General features: G+C 42.1%; 1 protein-coding gene across 2 annotated transcripts in view; it reads right to left on the reverse strand.

The window, feature by feature from the left end:
- The window catches only part of PAG1 (phosphoprotein membrane anchor with glycosphingolipid microdomains 1), a 145,609-nt gene extending 127,027 nt beyond the window's left edge, over positions 1-18,582 (reverse strand). For both annotated transcript variants that reach the window (XM_003999919.6, XM_045050151.1), the window contains exon 1: positions 18,453-18,582. The gene's annotated coding sequence lies outside the window, so the exon portion shown is untranslated. The remainder of the gene's footprint in view (positions 1-18,452) is intronic.
- Between the last annotated feature and the right edge of the window lie 372 nt (positions 18,583-18,954).

The raw sequence follows: 18,954 nt of genomic DNA on the forward strand, positions 1-18,954 counted from the left end.
ATGGTTGGGTTTCTACGTCCACGAGTAATAAAAAATAATGCTACCCCTTAACCCTCTTAACTTCTTTCACAGAAAAAAAGGCAAAAAAAGACCCCCAGAAAGACCCATAAAGACCAAGTCTCTCCTTTGCAATATGTATTTCCCCCTTGGGCTTAAAATTCTACCTTTAAAAAACAAAATTAAACTTGTCCTTTAGAAAATAAAAGCTAGTTAACAATGAACATTTCTGGTTTTATCTGAAGATGGGATGCGTTGAGTCTCGGATTTGAGAGAAGGACCGTATTCCTTCATAAAACGCATTAACCTGCAAAGGTTTTCTGAATTTTGCAGGGCCAAAATTCCCATTTCCATACAGGCAGGCCTATCTGCAGAAAGGGGCAGACTGCTTTACCAGTCATAACATGCCCCGGCGGTGTCACCTTGGGCCAGATGCCTCATCACACTCACCCTGTTTCCTAATCTGTAATCTACGGAAAACACACTTCTCTTACAGGGCTGTTGAGAGAATTAAATTGGATACGCAAGTAACAGCACAGTCCGTAAACACAATATTTCTCAAAAATTGGTCTACAGACTTCATGCCTCAGACACCTGGAAGCTTCATGAAATTGTGGGTCTCACTCCACACACCACCAGATGGGGATGGGGTCTGGAAATGGGCATTTTTAACAAGCATTTTAACAGGTGAATTAAGGCTCATGTCCTTGACAGGCTATGAGGCTCAATCTGGGTCTGGACGGGGACAGAAGGGGAACCCAAGATTAGCTTCTTAGCATCCAGCTGGCATGCTGCCTGTTTTGTTCTCAGTAGGTACCCTGGTTCCGGGATCTAGGTTCCAGCCCGGGGCCCCACCATCCCTGTCTCTGATTTCCAATTCACCTTCTGTCCTGCCCCACAGTGACTGTCCTAAAATACACACCTGGACATGCTGCCCCCTGCTGCAGAGCACCCAGCCTCCCCACCCCACCCCCAACCCCATCTCTTCTGACGGCCTGAGTCTGCCTGCCTGAGTCTGGTCTCTGAATTCCAGACAGCCCTGCTTGCTTCGCTCACAGTTCAGCTTAAATGTCACCTCCTCACAATGGCGCTCCCAACTGCCCAGTCATTCCTAATAACATAAGTATATGTTACGTCTCTGCCCAGGACCTAATACCTGCCAATATTCCCTTCTTTGTGCAGTTATCTGTTCCCACCATAAAGTCAGAAGAGGTAGCTTGTTGGCCGCCATATGCCCTGCCTCTCATGGTGCCTGGCGCACAGTAGGAACTCAATAAACACATGCTGAATGGATGAACACGTTAATGAATTTCTGGCCCATACCGCTGCCAGCCGTGGTGAGGTTCTCACACTGTATGTGTCAGGCTGATAGACAGAAAAGTTCCATTTTTCATCATGCAACAGGATGACTGTGGGGCAGTACTTTCTTTGTGCAAGATCTGTGGCTAAGGGGAAAGTGTTAAATACGTTTTCTGTAAACTGACCCCCTTATATTAAAGAAAGCCGGCATTTAAATCGCTCCTGTATCTTCACGGTTATTTGTGAAGTGAAGCATTTTTTTTTTCCTCGCACAACCAGATTTTCTATAAATTTCATAATGAATGTCCTTAAAACAGTTAGCTGTGCATACTTTTTATGAGTACCAAAACCACCTCACTTAAATTTTCCTACTTATTGATAAAAATAAAAGTATTGTCTTTGGAACAAAATATCCCTTAACAACAAAACAGTCGGCTCCAGACAGTATTATAAATCTATTCATGTTATAACCGTTCTCAGCCCCTTTAGAAACTGTGGAACAATGGAGCCCATCCAAAGGCTCTTGTGTGCTGCTCTCTGGAAAATGGACAGGCATTCCGACCACGGAAAGTCTAGAGAAGAGGCTTTATAAAGAAGGCTATCTGAATGCATTTCTGCCCAACTTCTGAATTCTTTATTGTGTAAGGAAGAATTTCAGAGACCCACAGGTATCCTAAGGATAAAAGAAAACTATGAATAGATGCCAGTTCAATTTTAGTAGTGGCCTCCCCTCACCCTTAATTCAGAAAAAATTATATTCTATACAATAGTTTCCCAGCAAAGACCCTGCCACCCATCTTTCTCACAAGGGAAAGGCGAAGTGAAAATCTCCACCTCGGAACTTTAATTGGTTATCCTGTATGTGTCTTGACGGCAATGAGTTTCAAACTAACAACAAATGAGGGAGGAGGGCACATGGCTTTGGTCTACCGAGAGTCACGGAAAGGAAAAATGGAAACGGTCGGTTGCAAGACAGGAGGCCATAGTTACGAAAGGAAAATAAGGCCCCTTATGGTCAGCCTCATGAGGAGATAAGTACACACTTCACCTCAAATGGTTTCTTGCCTGCCTGGGGCACATGGCCGCCAGGGATTTACAGTTGGGAACATAGTCCACACCGGGCAGGTACAGTGGCACTTACAGAAACCCATTCCTCTGAGCTGAAACGGAAAGCAAAAAAGGGACAAGGGAGCGTTGCCATTGTTCAATCTTTCTCCAACCTTTTTCAGACTTTCCTGTTCTTCCTTCCATAGTGGCTTGATACCTACAGCACCCAACAAGTATCATGCCCTCTGAACAGGTGGTTCTCAATGATGGCTGCAATACCTGGGGGGGGGGGCTTTCAAAAACCACCAAGGTCAAGGCCCCCCCAGGGCACACTAATCAGAATTACTGGGGGCAGGCCCTGGGTATCATGAAGTATTACACCTCTGCAGGTAACGCTCTTATGCAGTCAGTATGGTGAACCATAGCTCTGAAGGTAGCTAGAGAGAAAAAAGGAGAAAGATAAGGTGAGACAGATCAGATGATCCGGCCCAACAGAGGGGAAAAGGCTTCGCCAGAACACAGAAGGGGAGCATACTTAAATGAGGAAGGGAATGCAGCAGCCACAAGGTGAGGCCCCTGTGGGCTGTCAGCTCTTTAACAACAGGAAATGTGGTAAGAAGAAGAAATGCTTGCAAACTCAGGAAGATGCTTGGCAAGAAAAGACAGGTGCAAAACCAAGGCAGGACAAGTTCAGCTCTTTAAAGTTGGGAGATAGGAGAGAAAATGATACTTGCAAGGAGGCTGCAGCTGGGGGAGGAGGTGGGTGTAAACCAAGACACCAAGAATGAGGTCTGCAGACAGGAAAGGCGAGGTATGTACTTCCACTATCACGTGTCAATGATTCAACATCTTTTCATGTTGATGGTTCACCTTCAGATAAAAAGTTTGGTATTACTCTGAAACAATGAAGAACTTTAAAAAAGAGGTAACAATAGCCATATAGTCCCTAAAACATGCTCCTGAATACCTACACAAACATTCAAAATTACCAACTTACTCACTCAGCTGACCTTTAGCTCACATTGATCTTCAAGAACTTATTACTGTCTTAATGATGTTCCTCAAAAGGCAAAATTCTTGGATGGCCCTATAAGCATGCAGTTTCCCCCCAATGCTACTGTAACACTCCACTCTGTTCTCTCCTCTGATTTACAAAGATTGGGTTCCCCTTGCTGGTTAGTGGGTTGCACAATCTGTGGTATATTCTGCCTAAGTAACATTGCCATAGGAGTATGCATACTCACATGCAACAAGAGTAAATTTTACACATTGATCGAAATATTCATTCACATTCATAGCTACTTAGAAGTGCCATGGAAAACCAGTGAAATCCCAGGGCCAAACAGTTACAACTTTCTGAGTACCACCATTGGAATCTGGAAATTAACACAGATATCAAATTTATGTGAAATAAATAGATACGAAAATAAATACATGTGAAAAAAAAACTAACAAGACTCACTAAGTAACTTTAGGCAAATTATATTAAGATAATGGAGAATTTTTAAAAAATTGGAACAAGTCTGAAATATCTCACTTTGTACTAGTGTCTTACTTCCAAGCTGAGAACCCACTCGATAACACATGTTACTTTTTTCATGTCTTTATCTTTTGTCTCACTGCCCAAGATTTTGGAATGGGTGTGAGGGTTACTTAGCATGAGTCTGGGGAATGATAGCTGCCATTGTTCCCTTTGGATTCTTCTCCAACGACATCTTTTGGACCTAATAAAACCATCTTCATCTTCTGGGACCCTTGACCCCAGGAGTGGGGTTGGGTGGGGGTGGGGGGGGGTGGGGACTGGAGTAAATGAACATGGCTACAATCCAAGCCTAAAACAGGGAGGTGAAACCACAAACCACAAGAGAATGTAGATCTGGCGGCCATAACACATCCATACCTGGCCTTCTTCCACCAAAATTGAACAGCTAACTTGGCATTTTTTCAAGTCTGATGGGAAGCTAATGATGTGAAAGAAAGACAAGTACACTCAGGGCTAAATTGCATGAAATGTGTATGTGGCAGAGGGGACAGGAGGATGGGAGCTGGAAAGAGGATGGAACAATTATTCGGAATGTAATCTCCTGGCATACACTGGGACAAGTTCACAAACCTTTTCCCACAATTCCGAAATGCAAAATTTCCTGAAAAGAGGGTTTCTTTGTTATTTTGCTACCAAATGAATTTACTCCAACTTGAACTGGCATCAAGTTATTTGGTCATTCTATGTCCTCCTAAATGTGAACATTCATCCACTTTGTTATAGAAACTACTGTTGCCTGGATCGAATGAGACTATTACATAGCATACAGTATATAAACTGTATTACTTTCTAAAAGCTGAATTCTGTAAAGCATTTGGCCCCAACGGGATTGCTGACCTCTACACAACTCTCCAGACCAGTGAGTTCTCTGGATTTAATCCTTTTGTAGTTTCCCCACATCGTGCAGGTATGTTCACCCGACCTCTGTCAGCTTATCAGTGATTTCAATGACATTATTTTAGTAGACAGATTCATAGGGAACAAACTGTACAAAGCTGAAAATCAGGCATACCACGGACTCTTTAATGTAGCATACATGCTGCATTAAATACACATGCTTATCTTCTCCTTTGCCACATTTTTCACCTGATTAGTCTGAGAATTCTGATAATGAAGTATACCCACACCTGCCACTGTAGCATGGGTACGGCACGGGTAATATGAAAAATAGAAACGTGATGACCTTCAAAAAGAAGATATCAGGGGCCCCTCAGTGGCTCAGCTGGTTAAGCATCCTACTTCAACTCAGGTCATGATCTTGTAGTTCATGGGTTCGAGCCCTGCATCGGGCTCTATACTGACAGCTCAGAGCTCGGAGCCTCCTTCAGCGTCTGTGTCTCCTTTTCTCTCTGCCCCTCCCCACCGCGCATGTGTGCTCTCTCTGTCAAAAATAAATATTTAAAAAAAATTTTTTTTTCAACGTTTTTATTTATTTTTGGGACAGAGAGAGACAGAGCATGAACGGGGGAGGGGCAGAGAGAGAGAGAGACACAGAATCGGAAACAGGCTCCAGGCTCCGAGCCATCAGCCCAGAGCCTGACGCGGGGCTCGAACTCACGGACCGCGAGATCGTGACCTGGCTGAAGTCGGACGCTTAACCGACTGCGCCACCCAGGCGCCCCAAAAATAAATATTTTAAAAATTAAAAAATAAAATAAAAGTTCTTAAAAAAGATATTAAACTACATTTTTACTTGCAAAAATTAATATCCCAAATGAAATGTCCAGAGACTGGCTAAAAAGCAAATCTATAGAGACAGAAAATGAGATAGAAAAGAGCAAGGGACAGAAAGATCAGTGGTTGCCTGGGGTGACCACAAACAGGCACAAGGGATCTACTTGGAGTGATGGAGAAGCCCTAAAACTGGACTGTGATGATTGTTCTGTAATTCTGTACATTTACTAAAAATCAGTGAATTGTACACTTAAAACAGGAGAGTTTTATGGCATGTAAATCATACCTCAACGAAGATGTTAAAAAACTAATATCCGAAACTTCTAAAATAACACTTTTTATGTCCCTACCTCCTCTTCTTTCCTGATGTTTCAAATTAATACCAGTTGAAACGGAGAGAGAAGAAGGTAATAAACGACCTATTCCTGATTATCAAGGGAAAAACAGAAATTTCACCCACAAATGATTAGTTTTAAATGTAGCCAGAGAACATAATTTCTTCCAGATAGTCCCTTATATTTAGCAAATAAAATCAAAATTAATTTTTAACATGTCATACATTCCTCTAATTACAGCATATATCACATTGAATAATAGTATTTTATTCGCCAGTCATCTTCAAAGAGAGTGTAGGGGCACCTGGGTGGCAAAGTCGGTTAAGTGTCCGACTCTTGATTCTGGCTCAGGTCATGATCGCATAGTTTGTGAGCTGGACCCCATGTCAGTCTACTCGAACAGCACAGAGCCGACTTGGGATTGGGATTGTCTCTCCTTCTCTCTCCCCTCCCCCGCTTGTTTCCCACCCCCCACCCCTGTCTCTCTCAAAATAAATAAATAAACCTAAAAGAAAATTAAAAACAACAAACAAACAGAGAGTGTAAACTCCTGAGGGCTGGGACGATGTCATGGTTTGTCCTGTACTTTCAGGACATTTTATTTTAGGTGCTTAACAAACAATTATACTGATTGCAAGGATTTCCTCCCAAGGACTATCTATCACATTTCCATTTGCTTGAACAATATAAAGACAGGCCTTGCCTTCTAGATCAGAGTTTCTCAACTTCAGCATTATTGACATTTGGATCAGATCATTTTTCTCTGAGGAGAGCTGTTCTGTGCACTGTAGAATATATGAGGGCAACACTGGCTTCTGCCCCTACATGCCCATAGTACTCTACCCAGCTGTGACAACCAAAAATGTCTCCAGACATTGTCAAATGTCCCACAGAGGGCAACGTCACCCGCGTTGAGAACCACAGCTCTAACTAGAAAGAGTGTAAGACATCAACAATGCCTTTTGCGTTATCATTTTCTGAAGCTAGCAAGAACCCTGAGAAAGAAAAAGCGTATGACTAGGAAATGATAATTTTCTGACCATAGGTTTTGGCATATTATAGGGAGAAAAAAAGGAGAAAATGCTCTTTATGCTTCTTATAACTGTGGAGATGGAAAAGGCTTATTCTAATCCAAGGCTGACAGTTTTCAGGATATGCAGAGCTGTGAAGATACATAAGAGAAGGGTCCAAATCCCAAATGGCCCGTGGCTATAAAACAGCATAAAAGAAGCATGTTTATTACCAGCACCGGGCAGGTTATTATGAATTGTATCTAGGAGAACAATTTTGAAAATGCTATTGAATATTTATTAAAAGCAAAGATCTATAATATAATAACTCAGGTCCCGGACATGCCACTATTAGCAAATCACTCGGCCAGTGAGAAAGGTTAAAAACTGTGGTGACAGAAATTAAATTAAGTGTTAAGTTTAATACTTCAGTGTTTTATTTTTCTCAACAATGATAGTGTTTACTAATCCTGTTCCAAATATTCCACCACAAGGCCTAAAAACCTGTTATCCATACTGTATGTTTTCGATGAGACTCCAAAGTTTTTAGTTTTAATTCTACGTTGGAGATACTGAGCATTTCACACTGATGTTAAAGTTCAAGCCACACATTCTGGGCAAAGTGACTATTACATAATGAAGCGAGAGGAAAATATTCTTAACGTCATCCAAATATGTTTGAATATTTATGAAGATTCATACTTTGCTTGAAAGCATCTTTAGTTTTTATTTAGAAAAACAAAGGAGTACGTTTCTATACTCAATACCAACAATTTGGGTACTATAGATGACAATCCTAGTTTTCAACCACTTCTGCATTTTCAATCTGTTACATATAAGCTATGGTAGACAGTTACATGTCAATTCCTAACATTTAAAAAGGCAGTATATCTTTTAAATTCTGTTTGTAAAAATGTTTATGTTTTTCTCTCTGCCTATTGGTAAATGTAACCAGGTTTAGGACTCTGAATATTAAACATGTAATTCCTAAATCCAATAAGAGAAAGAATATATACAATATGCAAAAACTCTCTATTCAATCAAGCCCTGACTGTACACATAAATATGGAATTCAAATTAGATTACTAATTTAGACATGTTCTATCATGTCAAGTATACACTAGCATAAAAATATCTGAACAAAATTCAGGAGGAGGAAAAAAATTGTTCTTTTTAGCAAATGAAAATTCCTAGTACATAACATTAAAATATATATACTCATAGATGGGGCGCCTGGGTGGCTCAGTCAGTTAAGCATCTAACTTTGGCTCAGGTCATGATCTCACAGCTTATAGGTTCAAGCCCTGCATCGGGCTCTGTGCTACAGCTCAGAGCCTGGAGCCTGCTTCAGATTCTGTGTCTCCCTCTCTCTCTGCCCCTCCCCTGCTTACACTCTGTCTCTCTCTCTCTCTCTCAAAAATAAATAAACACTAAAAAAAAATTAAAATATATACTCAGGGAAAGATTAGTAGGAAACGTAGCTTAATCAAATCAGCTCAACAGAATACTAACTCTGTGCCCTGGATTATCATATTTGCATTTGGATGAAATTGGGACACATGAGGCATGAAACGGCCAAATTAATTTTCATTTTACTTGAGTTTCCTCACATATTATTATAAATATAAAATGCAATAAAATCATATATAAAATACCATATTACTTTGTATTATTCTCTAAATTTTCATATGCCTCTACTATAATTTCTCAATGACCCTGGACCAAGGCCACTATAATACACCAAGGGTAATGGTAATTACTAGAATTAAGATAGTTGCCTAACGTTTTTATAAAACTTTTTAAAATTTATAAATGTATGGTTATTTTTAAAAATAAACACCAATAACAAACGACCAAACCATGAAACGTCACAAAAGCATAAGCCCCTTTGGATTCAACTTTTCCTACGGAAGCTAAAATGTCAAATTGGTACCGTGAAGCTTGAAATTGAGATTTAAGGATAAGCACTGGTACCAGCATTTTGCTACTTGCTAGAAATTGCTTTCATCTGGAAATTGCCATTTAGCAAGGTTCATAGATATTTTTTGGTGAAATAAAAAAAAACACAGCATCATAAACTTTTCAGTCACAAAATTCCATGTTTGCATGATTCTAACATTCCTGTTTATTAATAGCTAATATCTGATTTAATGTAGCAAAATTAGGTAAATCACAATTTTAGAATATCAGGAGCCAAAAGAGAAGCTGTAAAACTAAAATAAACCCTTTAGATTTATCCTGCATCATTCTACACTGCTCAAGTGTGAAATGCTCAAGACAAATGTTTTACTACTTAGCCTTAAATGGGTAACACAATAATAGCAGCTTTGGCCAAGATAAAGCTAGCTACATCATTTAATGTATTTGGAATATACAAGATTAATTACATAAAGAGAAAACCAACAGTTTAAACCTAATTTGACTGATTTTTGTTTCACATGCACACACACACCCACACAGAATGCTTCTCACATACAACAACCATTGCAACAACTGAAAACAAGTTTCCATTGCATCACAAATACCAAGCTTAATTACAATAATTTTGCAGTTTAAAATATTAAATTTTTTTATTTTATAACTCAGATGCTTTTTTTTTTAACGTTTATTTGTTTCTGAGACAGGGAGAGACAGCATGAATGGGGGAGGGTCAGAGAGAGAGGGAGACACAGAATCTGAAACAGGCTCCAGGCTCTGAGCTGTCAGCACAGAGCCTGACGCGGGGCTCAAACTCACGGACCGCGAGATCATGACCTGAGCCGAAGTCGGATGCTTAACCGACTGAGCCACCCAGGCGCCCCTCAGATGCTTTTTTTTTAGGCTTTTAAGATAATGAAAGAAAAAGATGCTCATTTTGTGAAGAAAGATTTTTTTCCCCCAGTCTAACTTACTTACATACATTTACATAAATAACCCGTGGCCCATCAAACACAGATTGCAGCCAACACAGTTCCTACTGCTGGTGCTTTAAGTAGACTAATGAAAACAATCTCTTAAATGTTCCACCCTCTCATTTTTCTTTAGTAGCTATTCACGGAGACACAGGCAATGTGGTGGGATGGCCAGAAGCAACAATGTGAAGTCAGATGCCTCAGGTTAGGTCCTACGAGTTCTACCATTTATCAGCTGTGTTATCTCCACACCGTTGTCTGAACCCTGCATCTCAGTTGTCTCGTCTCTCTAATGGGAGTAATTCTGCCTGTAGGTCAAAATCAAAGCCAAAATGGGTGACGACTAAAATACATGATCTCAACTAAAATACATGGTCATTATTTCCATCATGCCCAAATACTCTAGGTTGTCTATAATATAATGAAGCCTGTTTTTATGACAAGTGGAAATTATAGGAAACTACACTCACTAGATCTCAAATAGACCAATGAGCCAAATGATTCATTAATAACTATAAAAGGACTGGTTCAAAGGTCCAAACCCTCTAAAGATGCTATGGCCATGATCAAAGCTTAGTGTCTGCAAACTGTCAAATAATATGCCATTTCCCACTTTTCCTTCCAGCATGCTCATTCACGGATACAACGAGACATGCCTGTTGGAAGAACCAGGCCCTTTATCCACTGAGAAAATGACTCTTCCGTCCTTCCCACTTTCCCAATGTGCCCTCATCCTGCTGTCAAGAAAGGAGAGAGATGAATGGAAATGAAAAATAAGAAATGGCAAATTTATCCTCTATGCAGCTTCAGATCCAGGAGCATGTTTTTTCAGGATTTCCTTTTTTCTTTACCCTTATCCCCACCCACTTTCCAGACGGTAGGCCTTAATGTTTATGGACGGGGACAGAAAGCTCTATGAGAATGCACCACCATCATCTGTGTAGATACAAGCAAGTTAAGAGGCAGACCTGCCCGTCTGCTTGCTGCCTTTTCTTTCTCTTTCATTCCTGTTGTTACCTGGCTCCCATTCCATCAGGCACCTGATTTTGCTTTGCCTCTGGCTCCTGCCACTTTGTGTCCAAGCACTTGTCAAAAACTTCTCTCACTTCATCTCACTAGCCCTTCTCCTTTTCTTCGGCCTGCCACCTTGGCCCTCATCTTTCTTTCCCACTCCACAAGTGCTCCCAGGCAGATCACTACCTCAGAAACAGTGTCAAACACACAGAAGATCTGCAAACTTACGTCTTCAGCTCGGCCTCAGTCTTGAATTCCAGAACCCCAGGCCAGTACAACGGCCCACTGAATCTCGAGCCCCGGGTGTCCCTCTGGTGCCTCACATTACATAAATCCACAGATAAATCTGTCAGCTTCCCCTACAAACTGCACCGTCCTCTGGGTTCCCGATCATGACCAATGGCACCTCTGTCCACTCAATCACCCAAGCCAGAGACCTGGGAGTCATCCTCAGAGTCACCACTCCCTCCCTGCTTCTTCCCCTCTCTCCCTCTCCCCACTCTTATGGGTCTGAGTTCAGACCTCAGAACCTCACTAGGGTTCATTGAGCCAACAATTTTTATTTATTTATTTATTTATTTATTTATTTATTTATTTATTTATTTATTTATACAGGGCTCCTCTTTCTGCCCCACGTCCCATTCATTCTCTACAGAACACCCAGAGTAATCGTTCTGCAGGAACAACCTAAAGTGCTCACACTCATCTGGACCAAATATGGCCCCCAAGACCCTTCCTGAACCAGCTCCAGCCTCTGCTCTCCACCTCCAGCCTTGTGCACTGCCCTCCATGTGGACCAGCCATGTGGAACTACCAGCTGCTCTACAGACACACAGCCTGCCCTCTTTGGTACTTGCACTGTGCTCTCTGGTCCCTCTGCTCAGAGTGATTTCTGTCGGCCCACTCCCATCCTCAGCTGCCCGGCCTGCTCTGACTTGTCTGCCAGGCTCAGATCCACCCTACTTCCTCCAGGAAAGCCATCCCCTTAGGGTCAGGTACCCCCAACAGAGCCCAGCATCTTTTATGCACTGGTTCCAACTGCATCTTTTCCCCTCCCTTCTGCTGAGATTCTTGAGGGCAGCGCGAGGATTCTTTGTACGTTTGAGGTTTCAACATCCAACAACATGCCTGGTGTCATATCAATATATGTTCGGTGAATGCATAGATGAATAAATATCACTCCAACTCCATCGGATGCAAATACTGCCATGCTGCTAGTGATTGATCATGTGTGAATTAGAGATTCACAGCTCTCCTTAGAAGGCGTCAGAGAAAAAAATACTAAGGCCACAGTGGTTGCAATTCCCGAATGCTGAATGCAGAGACTATAGTATTCTTGTGAGCAACTGTGTTACAGGTTGGTTTTATTCAATTAAAAAAAAAAACAAAAACATTGTGTTATGTGGTTTTATTGTCTCTGACTTATAGCATAAGCTGCCTCAACATTAAAGTTTCCAGATAGCTTCAGCATGTTTAACCACAATGGGAGTGACAGAGGAATGGGTACAGGGCCAGAGCAAGCACAAGTGACATTAACAGCAATGATCGAATCACAAATGAAGTGAGACCAGATCCCCAAAGACTTACCTGATCACCCTACCTCACTTAGAGAATAAACCCACAGAAAGGCTTACATATGCAACGCTGGGAACCCTCTGAAGACTGGAACGACAAATGGTAACAATACTGATTTAGTCACACCTTTGGGTACTTTTACAAAATCATCAGAAGCTGATAACTTGCAAATGAATATGTGACGTGGTATGCAGAGACGGGGCCTGGGTCCTATGAAATTGTAAAGAAAGGTACAAAGCTGCTGCTGATCAATTTTAAAACTTTTTTTTTTTTTACTTCCCTATTCCATAAAGTTCATAGGGTTTCAAGTGCTCTGTATTTTAGGCAAAGGCCCTCCAGTCAGGCCAGATTTCCCTTGTCCTGTGCAATTAAGTCTATATCTGGAAAATTGAATTTTTCATAAGCTTTTAGTCACTCACAGGTTGGAAAATTGTACAGCCCTATAAAATCAAGGAGGGGGAGTGGATGAAACACCAACACAGTATGCCAAAATGCTGTTACAACAAAAATAATAACTCAAAACCCAAGGGATATGAAGAACTTATTGAACAAACGTTGGCTCCAATGTGAAATCTAGAAAAAAAATGGAGGAAGTGGGGCTCAGAGGAAGGGTTTTGAAAATATTACAAGTTGGTTATAAAACCTGTCTTTGTGTTTGGACTGAAATTAGACTATAATGCAGGCACAGAAGATTGGATGCAATGTTCCAATTCTGAGACAACACACTGGAACCTTGTTAGACATGCATTCATTTACTTTATAAACCATAGATTCATTATGAATAACGTACGACACTGCTGTAGTAATGTTCATAACTGATAATTTAAAAAACTTTTTTCTAAGTTATTTTAATTTATTTTGAGAGAGAGATAGAGAGCAAGCGGGGGAGAGGCAGAAAGAGAAGGAGAGACAGAATCCCAAGTAGGCTCCACGCTGTTAGCGCAGAGCCTGATGCAGGGCTCAAACTCACGAACTGTGAGATCATGACGTGAGCCAAAGTCACGTTTTGGGGGCTCCCAGGAGCCCCCAATAATTGATACTTTTTTACTTTTTTACTTAAACTTTTTTTTTTTAATCACCGGAGAAAAATCTCAGGTCTCTACACTTCCCCTTTCTTCAATGAGAGTGACACAATCAAGAATATGACCCAAACATAGACAAAGTTAACATGCCTCTCTATGGTGAGGTTCAAGGCTTTACGCTTCCTATTTCACAATGATAACATGTGATCTTCTTTTTCGAGCTTGTTGCATGAACTAAGCTTAAGCTCTTCCTCCACAAAGACAAGAGAGACGACACTATTTGTGCAGTCAATGCCAGCTGCTGGCCATGGGCAAGAAGGTGGGCAATGAGCCTTCCCACCATCCCTTCAACTCCATCCCAGGTTCACTATGGGGACCAAGCGAGATATATGGGATTATTTTGAGAAGCACAATATTGGACACCTCGGCAGCACAGCTGAACTATCATAAAGGCTCCAAAATTGGATGCAGAATGTGCTGTAAGGAGCCCAGGCCTCATTGGACAGCCGTGGGCTCCATTCTTGGCTCCATAGCTCACTAATGTGACCCTGGACAGGTGCCCTGACCTTTCTAGGCCTCAGTTTCCACTTCTGAAAAACAGGATAAGAAAGTAACTACCACATAAGGTCACTATGAGTTTAAAGTAAATTCTGTATGTAAAGTTCTTAGCATGGCAGTTGGCACATGGTAAGTGCTCTGTATTATCTATTCACTCCAATTCTTATCCAGAAGGCATGACCAATAAGGACTACAGATGTGGCAGATAAATCATTCTCAAAACAGTCTCCCCCCATCCCCACGCCTTGTCCTTAAATTCAGCAATGCCCCAGCCTTGAGGGGTTGTTTCTGCCATGTTGAATGGAAACTGCTTGCTTATATGACCATCAACTTGTCTCATCTCATGGATGAGACATCTCTCATGGATGTGTGAAACTCCAATATACATGGATGTATGAAGCAAGAGTTCTAGAAACAGAATCAGCTCCTAACTCTCCAAGCCAGAAGAGAAAATAATTCAAAATAGTAGATATGACCAAGGAGAGTAAGTGATCTTCATTTGCTTTATCCATATTGAAATCAGCGTGTATTTCCTGTACATAGATCTTCTGACAGCAAGAGAAAGCTGGTGTCAGAGAAGTTATTTGGAGATACAGAGGGGGCCATAGATAAGCCAATCAATAGCTGACACAGACAAGAAATAAAACAGAACTATGTAAATGCTAAAGAATGAGTTAAAACTAAATTATGGAACTAGCTTAAGTCACAAAAGTGGTCAAGGACAACTTTTACTACAGAATAACCCAGGAAAGAGGAGCATCTGAAATGTAAACATTGATGGGGTAAAAGGGAATATCTGTACTCTGACAAGAGGGGTTAAAATTGAAGTAGAAGATACTTCAAAGATTTCAAATCAGCAAGGGCTCTTTTTGGCACACTGTCTGTGGGATTGTGCCTAGGCATACTGAGGCCCTCTCCTGAAAGCTCATTCCCAGAAAGTTCTGAGATATAATTGACACATAAAATTATATCAGTTCCAGGCATACACCATAATGATTTGATGTATGTACATATTGCAAAATGACCACAATAGGTCTACTTAGCATCTATCATGACACAAAGTTTTCTTGTGATGAGAACTTTTTTTTAAAGTGCTATTTTTTAAAGTTTATTTATTTTGAGAGAGAGGGAGAGAAAGAATCCCAAGCAGGCTCCACACTGTCAGCTTGGAGCCTGATGTGGGGGCCAATGTCACGAACTATAAGATCATGACCTGAGCTCAAATCAAGAGTCAGATGCTTAACCGACTGAGCCACCCAGGTGCCCCTGTGATGAGAACTTTTGAGATCTACTCTCTCAGCAACTTTCAAATACACATATGGCATTATTAACTGTAGTCACCATGCTGTACAGTTTTGATTTTAAAAAAGAAAGCCAACGTAGAACATCTGCCTTGAAGTACTTCCAGTGGCAGAATACGTTAGCTAAGAGGTTATAGCAGTCTGTTGCTTATGTGCCTTATATGGGAATTAGATTTTAATATTTAGAAAAGAGAATATTTACCAAGAGCTAGAACACTATGTAGTATCTGGATGATAACCTAAGAAAGCCACACACGTGTACACACACACACACACACACACACACACACACACACACACTCACAAAGTGGCCTCTCAATCATTTCCAACCTCTGAAGTCAGATGAATTCAACAGGCTCTGGAGTAGACTTTTAACAAAGTACTGCTCACAAAGGACCCCCTGAAACTACTTCCAGTGACACTAGTATTAAGGCCTAGAAGAAGCATGCTTATCTGATGTAACATAAACAATTTCCATTTCTGAATATATAGTAAAATGTGCGGCAAAGTACAATCCTCTCCCTGCCTCCCCCACCTCTGCCACCCACGGTCTCTCTGCCCCATGGCTGTTCCTCAGCTGAGAATGCATTCATGCTCAGGTATGGTGCTCTTTGTGGATACATGACAGCTGCTTGTGGTGGTTTACTAGGCTAAGTGGATCCCTGTAGCCACATCTGCAGGCAGGAAACAAAACAGAGAGCACCTTCCTCCAGCATGAACTGTAACATTACACCATCCCCCCACCCCCTTGATTCTCTGAATATATGAATGAGGAAGTAAAAAGCAATGGAATCCACTTGAAAGTAGAGGAGAAAACATACTTCACCTGCTGGCACATCTACCTTGTGCTAGGCTAAGCAAGTTATTTAACAATAATTATGGTCATAATAATAGCTCCCAGTCTTGGAGAACTATGTTGTGAGTGCTGTTAAGCACTTTGCATACTTTAATGCTTAACGTGAACTTCCTCATCTGTAAACTGAAGATAATAATGCCCCTATTTTATTATTATGAGGATTGAAGGAGGAAAGATGCCTCACTTTGCAAGTTGAGGCAGCAGGGTCAAAAAGGACATGATTTGAAAGAAACAGACCCGTGAGTTAAAATCCCAACTCTGATTTGATCTCGCTGAGCTTTAGTTTCCTCAACTCCCAGGTGGAGAGGAAACCAACCACCTCAGTGAGGAATTGAGGGAGACAATAAATGCAGCTGGTCTGCATCACTAGAAGGTGTTTAATAAATGTTTATACCCTCTCTCCTGTTATACGTGTGACCTGCTTCTGGTAACCTCCATCAGTAGTCATTCAATGTCCCCGGTACCCAATGATGCATTTCCTTTCAGAGCAATCATAATTTTATCAGTTTAAGATGCCAACATTATGGACTTATTCAATCCTGCTCATAAGAGGAGATAAAGACACTGAGACACAGAGTTTAGGTAACTTGCTCAGATTCAAACATATGTTCCAAAAGCCAGCAGCTCAGCTGCCTAGTGTACCCTCCTAACTATAATCCAATAGCGTCGATGCGGGTGAGTCAATTTGACATTCCATGCTTGGATGTATTCTATTCTAGACATAAGCAATGGATGCTGTCACAAACCACAACGTGATGACTAGCTTTCTAACTTTTGAAATAACATTTTTGTATTTTCCTGGAATTCTTTAAAAACCTATGATGTTTTTAAATGAAGTGCCTAAAAGTAGCTCATCTTGTTCTATGTGTTGGGATACCATAAATAAATGCACTTCTCTTTCTAAAGATTACCTAAATAAATCTTACATGAAAACACACTCCTGAGTTTTGGTTTAAACATTTATTACAAGTCCAAATTATACATATATATACATATATGTATAAATATATACATGACTAATGACTATGACACCAAATAGTCTGAAAATTCTCCTTGTTTATAATGTTCAGTCTTAACAGTCATAGCAGTACCATATGTATTTCAAAGTATTCCTTTTACAAATTTAATCAACTCAAATATTAAACATCAGTGATCATAATTTATTGCTTTGCTTAAAAGGAATCGCTAGGGGACAGATGAAAAAGAAAGGTTATAGAATTCTATCCTTCAAAGTAGGACAGGGCAGCTACCTATAAATTATGCTCTTTATTTATTAAGATAATTAAGCCCATCAGTACACTTAACTTTCAGACTCAACAAATGTCTGGGACGAACAATTTCCACTTTTTCTAAAACAAAGGGGATGTGTTCAGAAAGGGTCTTCTGCAAGCTCTCTGCACAATGCATGCTATTTTAAAACATGATTTATGTGTCTAATTCCTGAAGCTGCCTTGAAAAATATACTGGGTTTTTCCTCTCACGCTACCTATTAGGAGAAGACACTCCAATGTGAAGAGTGCACTGTTTCAGACTACAGGACGCTCTATCATGTCAGCATTTTCATTAAATACTGTTCAAGCTGGACCTTAAACAAATGGAATGGAGAGACACAGCTGCAGCCACTGCAGACACAGGTATCCCGCCGGGAGGCTTATATAAGAGGCGCAGGACAGTCAGGGTGAAACCCAAGTGTCATCATCTGAATCCTATTTCTTTAAGACTTGCCCACATTCTTCAAGTGAATGAAATCACATACAATGAACGGATTTCTCATTTTATTTGCCTTATGGCACAAAACGCTCTATTGACTTAAAGTAGCTTTTTCCCTAAAGGACTGGGCTCCGATTTAGGGAAACGTTGGCAACTTCTGCCTAGGGGAAGAGTAAAGTGGGATGCGCGGGAAGCCCGAAGGGCTGGGAAGGAATGGCTTAGCTCCCATCCCCAAAGACCTATCTCATCCAGGAATATTACACAAGTCACTCCCCGGAGGACTTAGGATAGAGGTAACAAGACCCTACCCGCACAGCCCCCACCCCCAAACATATAGTCTAGGAGCTCGGAATGTGCAATCAGCAGCAGGCGAAATGCCCTCGGAGCACCTGTCCTCTCACAGCACATTTCCAAGTGGCACATTAATCAGAGGCTGCAGCCAGCCCGCCCTGGACTGCCTCTCCCCGCGTGCAGCGTCCGTTTCTTCGCACCCTGAACTCGCCGAGATGTAGCCCTGCTACTAACAAGAGGGGCCACCCCAAGCTTCCCACAAGAAGATAATAAAAACGCACCTCCCCTTCCCAGGCTCCCTCCAACTTCAGAAACTACAGTCAACTTACTGGGACGCAGGAGACAGGGAGCCTTCCAGGGGGACCGAGCTGCGCAGCGCGCAACCCCGCTGGCCTCTCACTGCCCGGGCGACAGCGGCGGGTGCAAAGATAGGCGCTGTCGCTCTGCACCAGCCGCCTAGCTCCGCCGTGCCCGGGGTCGGGCACTCGCCAGGGCGCACCGTCCGGCGGCGGCGGCAACGGCGACCGAGGATGCACCCGGCCGCGCGGACCCGAGAGCTGCAGATGCCACCGACCCCGAAGTGCGGCGCTCCGAGCCCCTGGTGCGTGTCGCCGGCTCCAAGGGAATGGCGACTCAACAAGGAACGCGGCAAGGGAAGAGCCGAGGCGCTGTTGCCCGCAGAACCGCCAGCCCGCTCCCAGGCGGTCGGTCACATCGCGGGTGCGCCGGCGGGGGAGCTAGCGGGCGTGCACCGCAGTCCGCACTCGCCGCCGCGCCGCGGAGAATGACAAGCGCCGAGGCGGAGCAGCCGAGCGGGGCGCGGGGCGCGAG

The sequence above is a fragment of the Felis catus genome, chromosome F2 (assembly GCF_018350175.1).
Source record: "Felis catus isolate Fca126 chromosome F2, F.catus_Fca126_mat1.0, whole genome shotgun sequence".
Lineage (NCBI taxonomy): Eukaryota > Metazoa > Chordata > Mammalia > Carnivora > Felidae > Felis > Felis catus.